The sequence below is a fragment of the Clytia hemisphaerica genome, unplaced genomic scaffold (genome assembly GCF_902728285.1).
Source record: "Clytia hemisphaerica strain Z4C2 unplaced genomic scaffold, Clytia hemisphaerica genome assembly, whole genome shotgun sequence".
In the NCBI taxonomy this organism is placed as follows: Eukaryota; Metazoa; Cnidaria; class Hydrozoa; order Leptothecata; family Clytiidae; genus Clytia; species Clytia hemisphaerica.
Window position 1 is genome coordinate 4,145,356 of NW_027104101.1, and position 18,889 is coordinate 4,164,244.

General features: G+C 34.2%; 1 protein-coding gene across 1 annotated transcript in view; it reads left to right on the forward strand.

Annotated features, from left to right (window-relative positions):
• Window positions 1-18,889, forward strand: part of LOC136813151 (telomerase protein component 1-like) — an 89,007-nt gene that overhangs the window by 1,585 nt on the left and 68,533 nt on the right. Inside the window, exon 2 of the mRNA XM_067069682.1 lies at window positions 5,995-6,076. The gene's annotated coding sequence lies outside the window, so the exon portion shown is untranslated. The remainder of the gene's footprint in view (window positions 1-5,994; window positions 6,077-18,889) is intronic.

The window sequence follows — 18,889 nt, forward strand, 5'->3', positions numbered from 1 at the left end:
TAACTTGGGGGTCCTCGACAAAAACTTTTGAATTCTTTATCCGCATTGGTAGTACCGTGAAGTCGGGTAACTTGCATCAGTAGAGGGAAACTTAGGCTTATCAAATCACTTTCTTCGTAACTTATAAGAGTGTGCCTAAATTCACTTTTATCGAATCGCTTTCTTTGTAACTTTTGAGAATGTTTCTAAGCTCTTATTTATCGAATCACCTTCTTCTTCGTAACTTTTGAGCGTGTTTCTAAGTTCTCTTTTATCAAACCGCTTTATTTGTTTCGTAACTTTTAAGAGTGTTTCTAAGTTTACTTTTATCAAATCGCTCTCTCCGTTACTTTTAGGAGTGTCTTTATGATTAGGTTTATCAAATCACTTTCTTCGTAACTTTTAAGAGTGTGTCTAGATTTTTCATTCCATGCCAAATATTACTTCTCGCCATGTTTCTGTTTAATCGGTTCGTCTGTTTTGAAAACCAAAACAAACGACCCAATGTTTGTGTTTTTCTTGTTTGACGGCCCGACGGCCCTTGAATTTTTGTAGATGGCCGTTCTTTCTGTCGCTACCTTAATTCCCTTAATTTTTGCGCCTTTAATTTTCACGCAGCTCGTAAAATAGAACACTCGCGCATTCTTTAATTTTTGCGCATCTTGCAATTTCTGGGATTTTTTCTGAGTGTTTTTGACAATTTTAAATGAGTTTTACTCACTTTCAGTGTGTATTCAAACTAGGATTTACATTGCAGAGGCATATTTACCATGAATCGAGGTCCCATTTTATTAATAAAGTCCTAAGATAATAATAATACTAATAATAAAACATATTTATTGTGGCTGGCCATGGAATAATTTTCAAACTTTTAGGCAGTTTGAAAATTGTCTCACCCAGGGCCCACTTTGGGGGAAGGGGACAAGAATGGTACAGAGTAACAAGAACAGGAACGAGAAAAAAGGAACAGGATAAGAAATATAACAACACGGTTTGATTAGTTGAGGAAGTGCTTTTTAATTGAATTTCTGAACTGGAATATTGATTTGGTAGTTTTGATTTCAGTTGGGAGGTCATTCCATAATAAAGAGCCAGAATTAATAAATGTTCGATCAGTGAAACGAGTCTTAGATAAAGGCACCACAACATTGTTTTCAGCAGCAAACCTTGTTCTCTGCTACTGACGAGATTCACCTCGTTACAGAGGTAGCTCGGTGCAATTTTGTGAATGCCTTTGAACATCATAATGGCTTTGTTTGATGAGATTCTTTGATGAGATTTCTACACGTTCAGAACGATTACTAGTTTGCGCACCCTTTAATTTTCGCCTGGCCAAGTGCGCGAAAATAGGCCTATTTCGTACGCCTTTTATTTTCGCGCACGTATTCTGCGCGGAAATAAAAGGGGCGCGAGAATTAATGGAATTAAGGTAAGAGATAATTAATTACGGGAATTTTGTGAACAAGTTTAGAAATTATCTCTGTACCTTTTTTTCAAATATAAACTATATATGCGAGCCGTAGTGAAAATCAAGATGGCTGACAAAACAGCAATGAAGGCAGTTTTTCATCAATTTTCAGGGATTTCAAGTGACATCTTAGGGTGTGGGTGGGTGGGTCAGATTTTAAAATGTCAATTGACGTTTTTCTAACCTAAAATCGATTTGTGAGTGACCCCTTAGCAACAGGGTGCTCGCCCATAGTTAGTTACAGGGGTTTGTGCAAAAAAACAAACATAGAAAGTTTTCCAAATCCCCTATTACGATTGAACCAATAAAAAACAAAACTTTTCCATGTTTTCCTTTTTTGCACCAATCCTTCAAAATGAAAATATTTAAGATTTAATGTTCTTCTTTTATTCAATGATTTTTTACGGCACTTTGTTGACAATCTAACTCTCACTTCAATTTCCCGCTTTCTTCAGTCAATTGAAGATGAGAATAAACCTAAGCCTTAGGATCACGGGTTGAAACAAATATATGAAGGGTGGGATTTTACAGCCGCCCGTTGTGCAAGGCACTGAGAGGCCACAGGTACCAAAAAGAAGGGCCGTGTGAAATGCAGCAATCTCATTGGTGGAAATTTGATAAACAACTGCGAAGGAGCACCAGGAAGCAATCAGTAGAAGAGACCACTTTCGTTTTTGTTGCAGATTTTGATATAAACTTCTCTCACATGGATTACTTGTCAATGTGTTGTGTCAACTTGTCAGCATTGTATTGTTGTAAAGGGAAAGATAAAAGAGGTAAGGCTAGCCTAGTTTCTAATCCTGATGTCCGAGTTTAAGCTTAGACTGTTGGGACAGTGTCTTTCTATTGTTATGTTATGCTGATATAAGCAAAAAATGTTTTTCTTTTCCTCTTTCTGGCCAATCTTGCTCCACATCAATCCAATGCGAAAAAGCTTGTAAATTAAAATTGATGAGTACAGTAAGCAAACAATATCACTCTTATTTAAAAACAAAACCTTTAAGCTAAAGTCCCGCAAAAGCAGGACAAAAATCAGTAGAAAATCTTTCAAATTCAGTATGTGAATAGAGCAGTAAAAAATACAACTTTTCTATTTTTCTTTTTTTTGCAAAAGTTCTAGGAATTAAAATAAAGGTATAATGATAATTGAATACTATCCACTGATGATCCGCGGCACTATTGTAAAGCTAGAATCGCTTCACGTACTCTTCGCTTGAGAAAATGATTGACAGATTAAAGTTTTTCACTCTTCTGGGAGCTTGCAGGCGTTCTGCGAGCATTCTCGGCTCAATCCTCGGACCGCGCTAAAAATGGTGGACTTGATATTGATAAATGCTGTCTTAGAGCTTTAGAGCTAGCCTGATTGTGCCGATAAGGGGGAGCGGGAGAGGGTGCACCGCAGGGGTAGAAATAAACCGCGGGAGAGGGGGTCCAATAGAGACCTTTTCACCTTTGGGCTTTGACAGCTTGGTAAAATCGGTGTGTTTTGCTTTTGATACAAATTAGCTCTCATATTCTTTTTACACCCCCTGACAGCTGACAAATTAGGCTAGGCTATACTTACCTCTTTTTTCTATTCCAACAATAAAATGCTTACATAGTTGACACATAATACACATTGACAGAAGTATTCCCCATGCAATTTTTTTTTGCAGATCCGGATTTCTGGCTATTTCAATACGTTTGCGGTTGGATTCCAGGATTGTGCGACTTTTGAAGAATGGAGACCGACCAACCGACCGACTAAGATTGAGTTTTTGAAGCGAAATTAACCTAGCTTTTTTGTTGTTTATTAATTATTATCTTCAAATATATATTAATTATATTCAGGCATATTAGAAATTCAATCTTAAAAGTTTAAAGTAAAACAGCCCCAGCTCAAAATGCTTAGAAAAATCCCTGGGTTTGAGGGATTCTTTGACGTGAAGGTTTTGAACCATCTAGCTCTGAGTTATTGTAAAAAATCTGTTTCAGCTACATTAGCAAGCCTGGAGAAGAAGAAGGAAAGAACTTATATACAACCAACAAATTCAGGAAATTGAGAGAGGGACTTTCACACTGCATTGATTTTTTGTGCTACTGGAGGACCCTCCTGCAAAATTTCAATATTTTTGAATAAACTTTCTGAGAAAATCTCAGAGAAGCAAGGTTGCATGAAGAGTGTCGTGATCTCCGAGATTCAACAAGATTTCCTTCATCTAAATCCAATCAGTTGTTACTTGTCTGAGAGGTGAACTTGTGAGTGGCACATTTACCCTGGACCAAGTAACACTGAAAGATGAAAAGGCTGAATGAAGCCTTGCCAAATTTTCACGAGTGAGGTTAAGAGGTGTCTGTTAGAAATATTTTTATTTATTTGAAGGGATAATCAGATAGTTGCCAAGATTGAGATATTTCACTACTGAACAGTCTACAGGAAATAATGCTTACGATACGCATTTATACTAAGACCACAGAGTATATTTTGACCTCTTAATATACTAAGATATTTGACTCGTATAATAAAGTTGTAGTTATATAAGAGGTTGTAGTATGCTTAGAGATTAATGTCTTAAAATACCACGACAATTTTCTTAGCAAAATAAACTTTGTGAGAGGTAATTTAGAAGTCTTTTTATTAATTTAGAATTACCTCTAATCAATCGTACAGGTCCTTTTTGCAAATGATTTTACTGCAGTCTAAGATATTTGGGATAGAGATATTTCAATCTTGTTCAATCAACAGGTTAACCAAGAGCAAAGAGTTTGTTCCAGTAGACCCGTTCTTTATGCTGCGAACCCTCCATATTAATAGTCCCCTACCAGCGTCTTTTAATGAGTTGCACCTAATTAATTGGTCATTAAGAAACAAACAAAAAGTAAGAAATTTTCAGGAAACGGTGAATTCATAGGTTTAAGGAGGCTCTTTCCTAAAAGAATAAAAATTTGTTCAGGGGTACTTTTCATTGTTGAGGGACCTCTGAATGTACGTTATGTATGTGAATTGATGTTATAATGAGTTATGTCTTTTAGTATACTCAGATAATATGGCAAGGTCTTACTGTATGCTACGGTTAAACACGACCGATCTTATTATAAATTGATAGGTATTTTGGACAGGGGTCATGCATATACTTATGATTACTAAATGCAAAATCTAAACTCTGAAATACTCCCACCACTCTTCTGCAGTTAGTACCCAAAGCAAAGTACTTACTGTATTTGGTGGTCAAAAATCGAATATTACCCCTATTGTAATTAAGCATTTCGTGCCTCTGATACTCTTTTGTTTCCACATGGAAAGAAATCGCTACCCAATTTTTCTGGCTGTAAATGACTCTGAAATAGGTCATAAACTAATAACACAGATAAAACATATTTTGTGCTTTGGTATATTTAAAAAATCTTATGGTTTAGAGCTCAAAGAGCTCATGCAATCCTTTCATAGATAAAGATGTTTCTTGGAATAATGAAAACGAAAGTAAAAAAAGTATTTTTCAGTGCTAGTAAAAGGAAAAGCAGGATGGCGACAAACATAACATAAAAGAATAGGGTAAAAGATATTAAGAAGTAAATAAGTGTGGCTATGGGGGAGAGGCTCGCAAGGTGTGTCCTTAAAAAGTAACCTAGAAATTAAAAATTCATGTCAATATTGTCATTCAATAATTAATGAATTTTTCAAGGAAGAATTTGAATAATTATTAGTGAAAAATAGCTGATAGTGAATAGTTACATAGACTGATTCCATGGCGATGTCATTTGTTGCTAGGCCCAAACAGCACTCTGATGTTTGACCACTGCTTTATACCTATAATGTGATATATTCATCATGTAAATTATTTGAAAAAAGATCCCCTATAGACTTTTTCCCCACGTACATGTTTTTCTTTTTATAAGCTTAACGTTTATAAGCAAATGAAGGCTCAGATTTGCAGATTTTCTAAGCATAACATTAGCATATATGTCAGCCTGAAATATTTTTCAAGTCATTTATTTTTTTCTGATCAAAAAGGTTTAGAAGTGGTCTTAAACAAAGAGACATTCGAGTGATAGCTTAATTTCACTGCTCCTAAAATCTGAACGCTGTTTGAGTCAAATCTTTACAAAATTTACAAGGTTTTACAAAACTTGGTTCGTGGCGAATTATAAACATTATATAATTCATAAGGATATAATAAGCATACGCTATAACTGGATTATTTGAAAGCTTTAAGCATACACGAGCCTGGCCAAGGGGTAGACACTTGTTTATAAAAAAACATGTAACAACTGTATTGGCTGGATTTTAATTCCTCTTTGAAAATCCTTAACCTCAGTCAAACTTAATTTCCACGTTTAAATATTTCGTGGTGAAATATTCGTTGTTTTCTTTTTTTCATATCAGCCAAGCTGAATCATTTGAGGCGTGCGACAGCATACGCACGTACAAATTAATTACAAACTAAGTACAAATTACTAAAGAAGCTTCAAAATTGAAAAATTGACTGTGGCTCACACAGGTAGAGTTGGGTTTTTTGGATTTATAGCTCACTTCTTTCTCTTACCAAGTTTATATTTTCTTTATTCAGGATCGATCAAAAAAGTGAGGCAATCGAATCCATTATAATCGCTAGCAGTACATCATTAAAAAAACGGGACGTTCACTTTACGGTGAGAAATTATTGATTTTTATTTTCTTAAAAAAGTGTCCATTGCAGTTTTTTTAATGTTTTTGAAGTCAATCAGTGATTAATTTTCGCCTGTATCATTTGGTTGAAGAAATATTTTTTGGAGACCTTGTCACGATGATGGTCTGAGATTCACTGATATAAAAATGATAATCATACCATAACTTTACCAGTATTTGATTCAACGCTTTTACTTCAATCAGTTTTGGACCTATCTGGGGGTCCTATAGATTAACCTTTGGCTGTCAGTTTGTCCGGTACCAGCTTTTCTCCAGACTGTCTGATTAGTTTTTACTGATTTTTGCACAAAAATGCAAAAAACTTTAATACACTTTATGTGAGCCTATTTCTGGTGAAAAAAATTTCAGATTTGAATTGCTAGTAAAATTGCTGAAAAACCAGTACTCAAGATTTTTGACATTATTTTTGTTCTGGTTCTTATTCTTTATTCTGATTTAGTTTTGACCGCAATAGCTTGAATTCTGTGGATTCTGATTGAAATACTTTCTGGCTGAACTTTACCTTTTGATATTTTTTGATGACGCCAAGTCCAGTGAAGTAGACTAGGAGCACTTGACAAGGTTTTTGAAATAAAAATTTTGAAAGAAAGGCGAATTAACAAAAAGCCACTTGGAGTTGAATAATATAATGAAGGATAAAAAACCAACATGAAGAACCGATTTTTAATGACCTAGTTTTAAATAAAAATTTAATAAAAATCCATTTTATATCTTCCAAAAACATCTACAGTCAAAGTCATAATATTTCATTTGAAAAGGGGAATTCTCTGCACCACATATGATTTTTGAGTGCCATAAATAAAAAACTTTGGTTTGCCGTCAGCCGACCAACTTTTCTCTAAACTTGCTGACCTAAAAACTTTTATTGCTATTTCAACAAAGAGAATTTTTTTTCTCAAGAATTACAAAATGTAGACAAAAATTCCATGAATGACCAAAATTAAAATAATTTCTGACCGACTGACCCACCCCCAAAGTCTAGGGTCAGGTGACGGGAAACCAAGAATCTTTTAAGTCCAGCCTAAGTTTCCTCTGGAATGTGGAGTTTTAACTCTGATTTTTAACACGAGACTCGAGTAGTAGAACCTTAAGTTCTGAGTATAAAAAAGCTCAAAATTGTTCCCATGAGCCTGAACTTCTTTTGGTGTTTTTTGTATCCTCTAGGGGTCAGGTTTTAAGAAAAAAATAGTTTCATCACACTTTACAAGCTGTTTTCCTGTTTTTAATTTTTTCCACGGGTTTTACAGCTAAAAATTCGTCCCGTACGCGACAAAATTGTAACAATGTTAACAGCCTCTCAATTTGTAGAGAAAATTGTAATTCAGAACCAAATAACTTTTGGGAAATCTTCACTAACCTTTTGACTTTCAGAAAAACTTAACTTTTTCATTCTAAAATAGGTGTATCAGAGTTTATGGGGGTATCTGTAGTATACACTATTGTACGTGAATAGGGGAAAAATCACTCTTTAACCCTCAATAACTTTCATTTATACTTAAACTTAAAAAATCTTGGATATTTTAAAGAAGCAATAATATGGTGTAGATTTATCAATCAATCAATGCAAAATATTTGGTCAAAATAGAATTTTCTAGTTAAATTCAAGGATTTTCAAATTTTGTCGCGTACGGGACAAATGGAAATCCTAATTTTGTCCCGTATGCGACACACAAAGTGTGAAATATTCCGAAAAAGAAAAATACGTATGGTAAAATTTTAGTGCATTTTGATACATACATAAGAGTGACTTCAGGGAATACAAAACATTTTTTGTACTTATTACTGATTTTGAGTATTTCACTCTGTCACGTACGGGACAAGTGTAATTTTTTTCAGCATGAGGAGCGTCTCAGTACAAATTTGGTTAACAAAAGATTTCTTTTCAGATAAAAGTGTCTGAAAAGTATGACACATACATAGGTAGTAACCTGAAAGAAAAAAAAAACAAATTTTGGGCAGATTTTTTTTCCTCATTGATATTTTGAAGCAGTGTAATTGGAGTTGTCGCGTACGGGACAAAAAATTAGTCTGCTACGATAAAGGCGCATAGGCCTTTACAAACTGAAAATATGAGATAAAATTTTGTTTCTGAGTTAATTCTTAATAGTATGCTGACAGAAAAATGCATAGCAGGATATGTACATTTGTCAGGAAAGGTGCATTGAACGTTTAAAAACTACATATATTGCTAAACCACGTCGCGTACGGGACAAATTTTGAGCAAAATCCAAAAAAAATTCCCATTAAAGATAATCACCTGGAATTTTTTTTGCTTGTTCCAGCAAAACAACCCCATTACACTAATTTTTGGCCAAAAAAAGTTAACTAATCTCACAGCGAGCTCAAATAATCTGGAAAACCGTGTAATTTTTCATTTTGGAACATTTTTGCGCAAATCACCCCACTACTGAACCCCTCCTAAATATCTAGTGAAATAAAGTAGAAGTACTAATTAAATTAAATTAAAAACGATTCTCGCCCGAACTAACTTGATTATAAAATCAGGCAAACTGTTTTACTTTCAGCCGAAACAAGAGCTCAAAGAACTGTATATACTGGGACAATGCATATTGCTTCATCTTGTCTACCAAAAAGCCCAAAGTGGAACCTATGCTAATTATAGAGGTCCCCCCAGCGGACCCAAATTTCACGCATTCACGCAAAAATTTTTCGCAATTCACGCATTCACGCAAGTTTTTCTCGAAATTCACGCAAACCCAATTTTTTGGGAAATCGGTGAAATTTTCGGAAAAAATCGGGGAAAATGTCAAAAATAGAGGTCTTGCACATTTACGTAATTTACGTAATTTCCGCCACTATGGGGTAAAACGTTCGATTTGCATAAAAAAGTATGACAAGGCTGTGCTCGAGATATCATTCGACCGGATCTGGTCATGCACTTGAGAAAAACTTAACTTAGTAATGATTTTTTCCTGTAGACCTGACTATAAAACACCGTGTTTGGTAGCGTCATAAGAAGCCCCCGAATAGAAAGCGTTACGTAATTTTTCAACTTTAATGCCATCATGCAAAATATTTGATTCTTCTAACTTGTCACGATCGTTTGGAAAAGGTGAAGCTTCTGCAGTTAACGTATCGCGATAGTAAGTGAAAAGATATGCGCCGCAGGCGAATTTTTGTACAAAAAATAGCTTAAACATTATCAAAAATAGGTCAAAACTCGAGTATGACACCATGATGCTTACTAGCTCAGGGGTAAGGAGGCGCAACCATGGTTTACTCAAAGAGGAAATTTTTGCATTTCTGTCACTCGCGTTTGGCTAAAAATGCTCTCTTTAACACCATTGAAAAAGAATGTAGTCTAAATTCGTTAGAGGCAAGGTACGATCGCTTGATAGCTTGTAAAATGAGGTAAAATAATGAACATTTGTTGCGAACAAAGCGATCAAAAAAATTTAAAAAGAAAGGTTTTAATCAGGGCTCGCGAATTAATTTCCTAACGTGGAGTGGTCGAAAACATAGTGACTAAGGAGGCGCAACCATGTTTTGCGCCGACAGGAGAAAATTTCTATGTTAGCCCTCTGATGTGCTTAAATACGACTCCATTTCGGAATTTTGCCCAGAAATCAGGTTATCGAAAGTCTTCATCATGGGTAAAAATTTCTTTGAAATAAGTTTCTTTTTATTTGCAAAAACGTGGTGAAGTCATGGCCGCCTCCTGCCCCAAGTGGCTCTGGCCCTGGCTGGCCCTGGCCCTGGCCCTGAATCACTCATCATGCATAACCATGCTTTTATCTTAAACAAACACTTTCAAGAGGGAAAATTAGAGTTATTTAAGATTCGGGACATGTTTGGCCCGAGCGAAAAAATCTGGAAATTTAAGGTGTCTAGATTGCTAGAAAGCGCATCTAAATCATGAATCGTTTCATAAAATAGAGAATTTGAAAGTTGCTGATTTTTTTGTGCACCTTCACCTGGCATCCCTTGAATTTGGGATAGGTGCGCACCTTGGGGTTTTCTACAAACTGTGAAAAGGAAAAATTCACGCGTTCACGCAATAGAAATATGGATTTTCACGTTCACGCAAGTTTTTTCTATTCACGCATTCACGCATTCACGCAACCAAAAAAGCCCATTCACGCATTCACGTAAACCGCTGGGGGGGCCCCATTATAATTAAAACAATTTTTTTCTCGAGTTGTATATTTGACTCTTTTTTTCATGAGATTTTTGACACTGAGGCAAAACAACAATACCTAAAAATATGACGGAACTAAAACTTCGCGTTGTCCTTATTGGTTTTTCCGGATTTTTGGCAACCCTTACGCAATTCGAACGTTCGCTTCCACAATGGTTGAATTTACGTAACTTAACTAAACATTAGAAACCTCTATTGTTGAATGTTATCATATAATATTTGAAGAAATTCATAGAATTTCTGTCCAACTATCTTCTCGCAGGAGACTGGGTTGCTGGTGTATGCATTTCGTCCTTTTTGGGACTCATTAGCACACTGCATACTGCACCATGGCTAGGTAGATCAAATTGTGTAGCATCTCACGCAATAAAACTAATTGTGGTGCAGACTGAAAGAAGAAGTGGATTATAGAAGAGAGAATTTTGTTACAGATATGTATAACAACAACAAATTGAATTTATCGTGGGGTTTTGGGTGGGTGAGTTGATTTTGAAATCAGTATTTTGATGCTCTCGGTGGGTGAGATAATTGAAGAACTGCTTCTAGTAGATAGATTTTTTAAGTTGTGTAACGTTTCTTTCGGTCACGTAACAGTAGTTTTGAAGGTCAGAATACTTTAATTCTCTAGCGCCGTATCCTTTCCCCGTGCTATATAGGTTTTTTATAAGAACAAACTTTACAAGAACATGCTTCGATAGCCAAAGTATTAAGAACAAGTTAAGAGCATCTTAAGGCTGTGTGCACTCTATTAAAACACCCGATTTCTTAGGACATCGCATAAAAATATTCACAAAATGGGGAGAATAAAGAAGATTTGAAAAAATTTTAGGCTTGAAAACCAAAAAAAATATTAACATCCAAAAGTTTGACAAATTTTGTATGTTCTTACAAAACGAAACGTTTTACATTGATTGCAAATTGTGATGTCGCAACTGGATCATTCCAACTGTTATTTTTCCCTCAATCTTGCGAAAATTGTTTTTTACTACGCCTATTTGCATTTAGAAAACGGAGACTTCCTTTACGGCCGAAACATATAATAAAGCTATTTTAACTAAAAACTTTCATTATGTTGCTACCATTTTTTATTTAATCTTTTTTTTAGCGTTTGTTCTACTCTAAATAATAGTAGTATTTGCAATACACTCTTTTTTTTTTTTGTAAGAGCAATTTCATTAGAATAATGGAGGCTCAAAATCGCCGAAAAGATGAGAATAGTTTGTGAATAATGCTTAGTCTGACCTTGTTTAATTTTAAGTAATCATAAAGGTTTTGTTTTTACATAAGTGTTCCCGTTTCATATCAGACACATATTTCATATCGGGACAGTGTCTTCCTATTGTTATATCATGCTGATATAAGCAAAAAAATCTTGTTTTTTCCTCTTTCTGACCAACCTTGCTTCGCATCCGTGTCAATTCAATGCGAAAAAGCTTGTAAATTTAAATTAATGAGTAAGCAAACAACATCACTCTTATTTAAAAACAAAACCTTTAATGTCAAAATATTAAAGATTGGGTAGAAAACTTAAAGCCCAAAAACTACCTCTATTCAAAATTTTTCTTTCGCAATTATAAGCAGATGAGTACAATTTGCGATTCAAAGTGCCAAAAAATAAAGTTTACTTTCATCTTACAAAAAGTGAAGAATCATTAGACAAATGTGTTCACCTTTTTTATAAGAGCTAGTAAAATTTTGCTGAGGCATCTGCTGTTCTTACTCTTTTGGCACTTTTAGCCTCAAATTGTTCTTATCCCTGCTTATCCTGTTTTTATCAATAGGTTGTAATTGAGGTATTTTAGGGACTATGCTCAATTTTTATTACTTTGACCCCTTAATTGCTTGAAATTGAGTAATAATTGAGTAATTTCAGACTCAGCATTGTACTTAAAGTGTTCTTAAATTTGTTGGCGATTTCTAGTCTCATTGTTCTTATAAAATTGTTCTTATAAGAAAAGTGTTTAAAGTTATGAAAAACCGATTTTCAATGACGTACCGGGTGCGCTACAAAAAAGTTTCTCTCTTTAGAACTAATTTTCTCGAAATCTAAAAACGTTAAAAGAACCATTTCTATTTCATTGGAAAGGAGGAAAATAAACTTCAATTTTGATGGGTCATCTATAAAATTTGGTTCAGATCAGGGATATGTTATAGCGGAGCTGGATGAAGGACGAGAATTCCTTAGCGGATTGCTTCTTTGTCTTTTCTAATGTAAACTGTTGATAATAGAAATCCATCTCTGTCCCCTTGAGTGTTCTGTTTTTATAAGAAAAATGAAGCAGACAAAGTATTCATGCAGTACGTTTGCACATATTTTGCTATGATGTTCCCGCTTTTCATCAAAATAATATTTGTAGAAGATGCCCCAAAAGCTTCCTTGTAAATGAAATCTATTTTTATCAGCGTGTGTTATGAATTTGAGAAGCTTTCATGATTTCTCTTTAAAAATTTCGGATGTAAATATTTTGACAAATATTGTTTCAATTGACTTGAAATTTTTCCATAATCAGACATACCGACTTGCTATCTGAAAATATCAGTTAGAAAGTGAGGCACCCCGCGGTGTAGCGCGGTATTTCAAATGAAAAAGTACCATTTATAATCTTACAGAAGAAACTTCTTATAACTTTACTAATGAAAACAATGTCATTTTTTTAAATTGTCATTCACCAATGTTTTACAGACCATCTTGATAATTAAAAGTTTTTAATCGTGAAGGATAAATGCAGCAGCAGAATCATTGGTTAAAAAGAAATCCAAATTTCACGAGTTTGTAATTAAAAAAGTTAAATTTCATATCAAATTTTAATGTCAGGGACAGAGATAGAACAAGGCTTTTTTAAATGTGCGTTATCCAGCTCCGCTATAACATATCCCTGAATAGATCAAAAGTTATGCTCAATTGAATAAAAAAGTTACTTTCGGAAAGTGCTCAAAAACGTTAAAACCCGACCTATCAAATTGAACAGAAGCATAATTACATGATACATCACTATTTTCGTTTCAGTCAATAAAAATTATAATCAGCTGTCTGAATGACCTTTTTATATAAAGGAAGGTTGAATTCCAATATAAGGAAGAAAATTCGTCGAAAAAGGCCAAAAAATCTGGTAAAATTCATAAAAGTACATCAAATATGGGTTTCGAGGTGAATCCAGCCTTACATAGACTTTATCGAGTCTAGAACCAAAAATCCAAGGAAAATTTCGGTAAAAGTAAATTGAATTGATTTTGATGAAGATTTTAAACCCTTTCGACCGTTCAATTTCAAAGTTTATGTGTTTAGTTACTGAAAAATGCTCTTAATCATGTAAAGGCTATTGCAATTGCCAAATTTAAAATAAAAAATCTGACAGGTCGATTTTTAACGTTTTTGTGCACTTTCTGAAAGTAACTTTTTTATTCAATTGAGCATAACTTTTGATCTAAAGAACCAAATTTTATATATGAATTTTGGTGCAGACTGAAAGAAGAAGTGGATTATAGAATGAGAGAATTTTGTTATGGATATGTATAACAACAACAAATTGAATTTATCGTGGGATTTTAGCTTGGTGAGTTGATTTTAAAATCAGTATTTTGATGCTCTCGGTGGGTGAGATAATTGAAGAACTGCTCCTAGTAGATTTTTTAAGTTGTGTAACGTTTCTTTCGTTCACGTAACAGTAGTTTTGAAGGTCAGAATACTTAAATTCTCTAGCGCCGTATCCTTTCCCCGTGCTATATAGGTTTTTTTATAAGAACAAACTACTGTATATAAGAACATGCTTTGATGGCCAAAATATTAAGAACATGTTAAGAGCATCTTAAGGCTTTGCGGACTCTATTAAAACATCCAATTTCTTAGGACATTGCATAAGAATATTCACAAAATGGGGAGAATAAAGAAGATTTAAAAAAATTTTAGGCTTGAAAACCAAAAAAATATTATCATCCAAAAGTTTGACAAATTTTGTATGTTCTTACAAAACGAAACGTTTTACATTGATGGCAATTTTGATTTCGCAACTGGATCATTCCAACTATTTTTTTTCCCTCAATCTTTCCGTTGTTTGCAATAATTTAACTACACTGCTTTACTACGCATATTTGTATTGAGAAAATGGAGACTTCCTTTACGGCCGAAATATACAATAAAGCTATTTTAACTAAAAACTTTTTCATTACGTTGCTGCCATTTTTTATTTAATCTTTTTTTTAGCGTTTGTTCTACTCTAAGTAATAGTAGTATTTCCAATTTCGTAAGAGCAATTCTATTAAAACAATGGAGGCTCAAAATCGCCGGATATAAAACTACCTCAATTCAAAATTTTTCTTTCGCAATTATAAGCAGATGAGTACAATTTGCGATTCAAAGTTCCAAAAATAAAGTTTACTTTGATCTTACTAATAAAAGTGAAGAATTATTAAACAAATATGTTCACCTTTTTTATAAGAGCTAGTAAAATTTTGCTGAGGCATCTGCTGTTCTTACTCTTTTGGCACTTTGAGCCTCAAATTGTCCTTATCCTGTTCTTATTAATAGGTTGTAATTGAGGTATTTTAGGCACTATACTCAATGTTTACTACTTTGACCCCTTAATTGCTTGAAATTGAATAGTAATTGAGTAATTTCAGACTCAGCATTGTACTTAAAGTGTTCTTATTTGTTGGCGATTTTTATTCTCATTGCTCTTATAAAATTGTTCTTATAAGAAAAGTGTTTAAAGTTAAAAAAGTTAAAAAGTGATTATCATTATTTTCTTGTTAATCTGTTCCCGCATTCCCACGCCTGACGTAAATTACCATCTAAACATATCAACATATTTAATATGTCTCAGAACAAGGGTTCGATGGTGAAATGTTAAGAACAAGTTATTTCATATCAGGACAGTGTCTGCCTATTGTTATATTGTACTGATATAAACAAAAAGTTTTTCTCCAATCTTGATACATTAAAAAGGTATAATCAGTGATTAAAAGGAAATACTGAAATGTAGCTAAGCCCTGTCGAAATTATTAGATGATAAGAGTTTTGTAATTGTAATTTTATTGTTTTTTAATGAGCGTTGTACTCCTTCGCATGTTTCCGACGTACTTGCTATAATGTTTTAAAATCCGCCAGTGAAGCTTAAATCTAATAAATGATCTAAATTACTGTAAATTTTTTCCAGATTTGTCGGAAAACCAGAAAACTACATACGTCTTTAAAGTGACTGAACTAAATTTTGATGTCTTACGTCGTACATAGACTTGCAAAGTTGAGAAAACTTTGACCTTTTTCTGATATGAAGAAAGACATAGCCAATGACGTTGATGCGTTGTCACATCCTATAAATCTCCTCTAGACGATGTGAAAGTGCTGATCTACTCGCGTATTACTTTGCAATAGTATTTTTTCTTTTGTTGCAATTTTTATTATTTTTCCATGTGAGTTTTGCATTACACGTGGAAAATATGAAATGAAACTGAAGTTTCTGAAACTTTGAGTTTCGTTATTTTCGAATTCGAATTCAGATTTTTCGTATCTTTTTGGGATCAAAAGTTATACAGACACTTGCAATGTCCATTTCTAAAATTTATTGAAATTAATGCCCATTTTGGACATTTTGAATGGATCACTAAACAGGTTTTCTGTTTTTTGTTTCGTGACCTTCTAAAATCTAAAAAATATCTTACTTGTAAGTCTTTCATATAGTGTTACTTTGAAAGAGGGGCCTTTATAATATTTCTGGAAAAAAGAGATATGTTATCAATATTTCTACCACAGTTTAAGAGGCAATAGCTATTTCACGGACGTGTTCAAGATTTTATTAAAAGGTTTCTGATTTCATATCAATATTTTAACCCTCCCAGCAAAGAGCCCCCCCCCTCCCCAAACGAATTCTTTTGATGCGTTTTGAAATATCTATCCAATTGACTTGAAATTTTGCAAGTGCGCACCAATTGGCATCTTTCGTGAAAATTTCGGTATCATTGATGACTTCATCGTCACCTGATGACGTCATCAGTTTTTAAAAATACCGAAAATAGGACCCCCTCATGGCTCGCACCCCCCCCCCCCCCGCTACACCTAAAATTTGCCATATAAGAGGTGGGGGCTGCTTGTTTTTCCCGACAGGCGGGGGGAGCTCTATCTTGGGGGGGACCTGCATTAGTTTATGTAACTCTGGGGGCTAAATAACACTTCCTATATATTTTTCTTTACTGTTGGTTTTTAATTTCTCTAAACCTTTATGTTTTCATGCAAAGTGTCATCTGATCCTTAAAATGCAAAAATGAAGACATTCTATTGCATTCTCTAAAAGTGCACACACATGTAAATAGAGCTTTGTGAATGCCATAAAATCTTTCCCCTATACTGGGACCTAAAATTTTATCAGTCTGGGGGGAGCTTGCACTCAGGGGGGACCTAAATTTGGCGGGGGGAACTAGAACCCCAGTTGGAGCCATGCCCCTCTAACTTTTTTCTCTTAACTTTTTTTCACTTTAACTTTTTGGACCTACCGTCCTGGAGGTCCTATAGATTAACCCTAGTCCGATCGTTAGTTTTTAAAATGTGACGGAGCACGATTTTCAAAAAAAAAAATTTCGCCGGGAAAACTGGTTTTTTGGCATTTTCTCGAGATTTCATGATTAGTTTTTGCTGAATTTTCGCACGAAGATGTAAATTAGCACTGCCTAAAATATGACCGAGTCCGATTTGCGAGGAGATTTTTTTTCCGGCCGAAAATGACGGAAATAGCCATTTTTGCTGATTTTCTTTGGATTTTTTCGTTCAACCTTTGTTGGTTTTTTTTGAAACTAATTTTTCATGGATTTTTTGTTTTTCCAATTTACAAATTCGCCAACCAAGTCAAAAATAGTATTTTGTGGCCATTCGTTAAAATAGATCCACGCAAAAATTCATCCACTTGAGGGAAGTTTTGAAAGTACCCCGGAAAATGCACACATCCGAATATTTTGAGAAACAAGCAAGGCTGGCCCGTAATAAATAATTAATACCAACGGGACAGGTGGCCGAACTTAGTAAAAGAATAGGAAGATGCTCAAAGGATTAACATTATCGAGGCACCCATAGTGTCAGTTAATGATGCACGGTCTCAAAAATTACACCTGTCATTCTTTATTTTTTGAAAGAAAACGAGACCAAGGAAGATTACTGCAGACACTGGATAAGCGCGTCGCAAAACGGTCGAGCGCGAGTATGTCTTTCAATTGTTTCAGAAAACAATCGATACTATTTTTAGACAAATAAGCTGTTAGAAAAACTTTCCGAAAATGTATTTTTACTTCGGTAAAAGATACTACGCAAAAGTTTTATAAAAATGTTTTTTCTTCGCCGATAATAAGCTCTTCAAAATTGAAATACTCTTCTTCGCAAAAGTCTTCATTTTCTTCCTCACCAAATATTTTCATTGCGATTCTTAAATTTTCAGACTCTAGACTTTCAGCCTTGGCCTTGAACAGACAATGTATAACATGTATAGAATTTATATTTTGTACTTGCCAAATATTAAATATTCACGGGGGGAGGAGAGAAATTTTCACACGCTAAAGCTCTGAAGATCGGGAAAATTTTCAACATCTGGAAGGTTTAGATTACGGAATTTTTCAAGACTGCGTGAAGGATTTTGCAGCAGGAGGTCTGGTAACCCACCCCTTGCTTTCGAGGATTGGCGGGTCCAATCGAAATATTTTTACCTTTACGCGCAAGGGTAGTTGAACCCGACTGGGTTTATTTCATGCACTCCGTGAATCGGATAAACGTTTTTTTATAAAAGAACATCCAAAAATTTTGAAGCCTTAGGATGTTCTTAACTTTTTGAGCTTTAAGCCTAAAAATGTTCTTAACATGTTCTTATTTTCACTATTTTGAAAGCATTGTTTGTCCATTTTCTTTAGAAATAGGCCATTTTAGAGTCCACACAGCCTTAAATTGTCCGTAACTTGTTCTTAACATTTTGGCCATCGAAGCATGTTCTTCTTATATAGTTTGTTCTTATATAAAAAAACTTGTATGAAAAATTGGCACTGAAGGGATTAAATTAGCAAGTACCTTCCCACTAAACCTTTTTTTTAACGCAATAAATAAAGTAGTTTTCGTCTAGAGTCTAGAGAATTAAATTAAGACAAATGGAAGAATTTTAGATTAGGTTTACTCAACTTCCCACTAAACCTTTTTTTTAACGCAATAAATAAAGTAGTTTTCGTCTAGAGTCTAGAGGATTAAATTAAGACAAATGGAAGAATTTTATCTTAGGTTTACTCAACTTACAACTAAACCATTTTTTTCAGCGATAAAAAAATGCAGTTCTCGTCTAACAGTCTAGGATTATATTAAGACGAACGGAAGAATGTTAGCTTAGGTTTACTTAACTTCCAACTAAACCATTTTTTCCGCCATTGAAAAAATGCAGTTCCTGTCTAATAGCATAGGATTAAATTAAGACGAACGGAAGAATGTTAGCTTAGGTTTGCTTAACTTCCAACTAAATCATTTTTTTTCCGCGATAAAAAAATGCAGTTCTCGTCTAACAGTCTAGGATTAAATTAAGCCGAATGGAAGAATTTTAGCTTAAGTTTACTCAACTTCCCACTAAGCCATTTTTTACGCGATAAAAAATTAGTTTTGTCT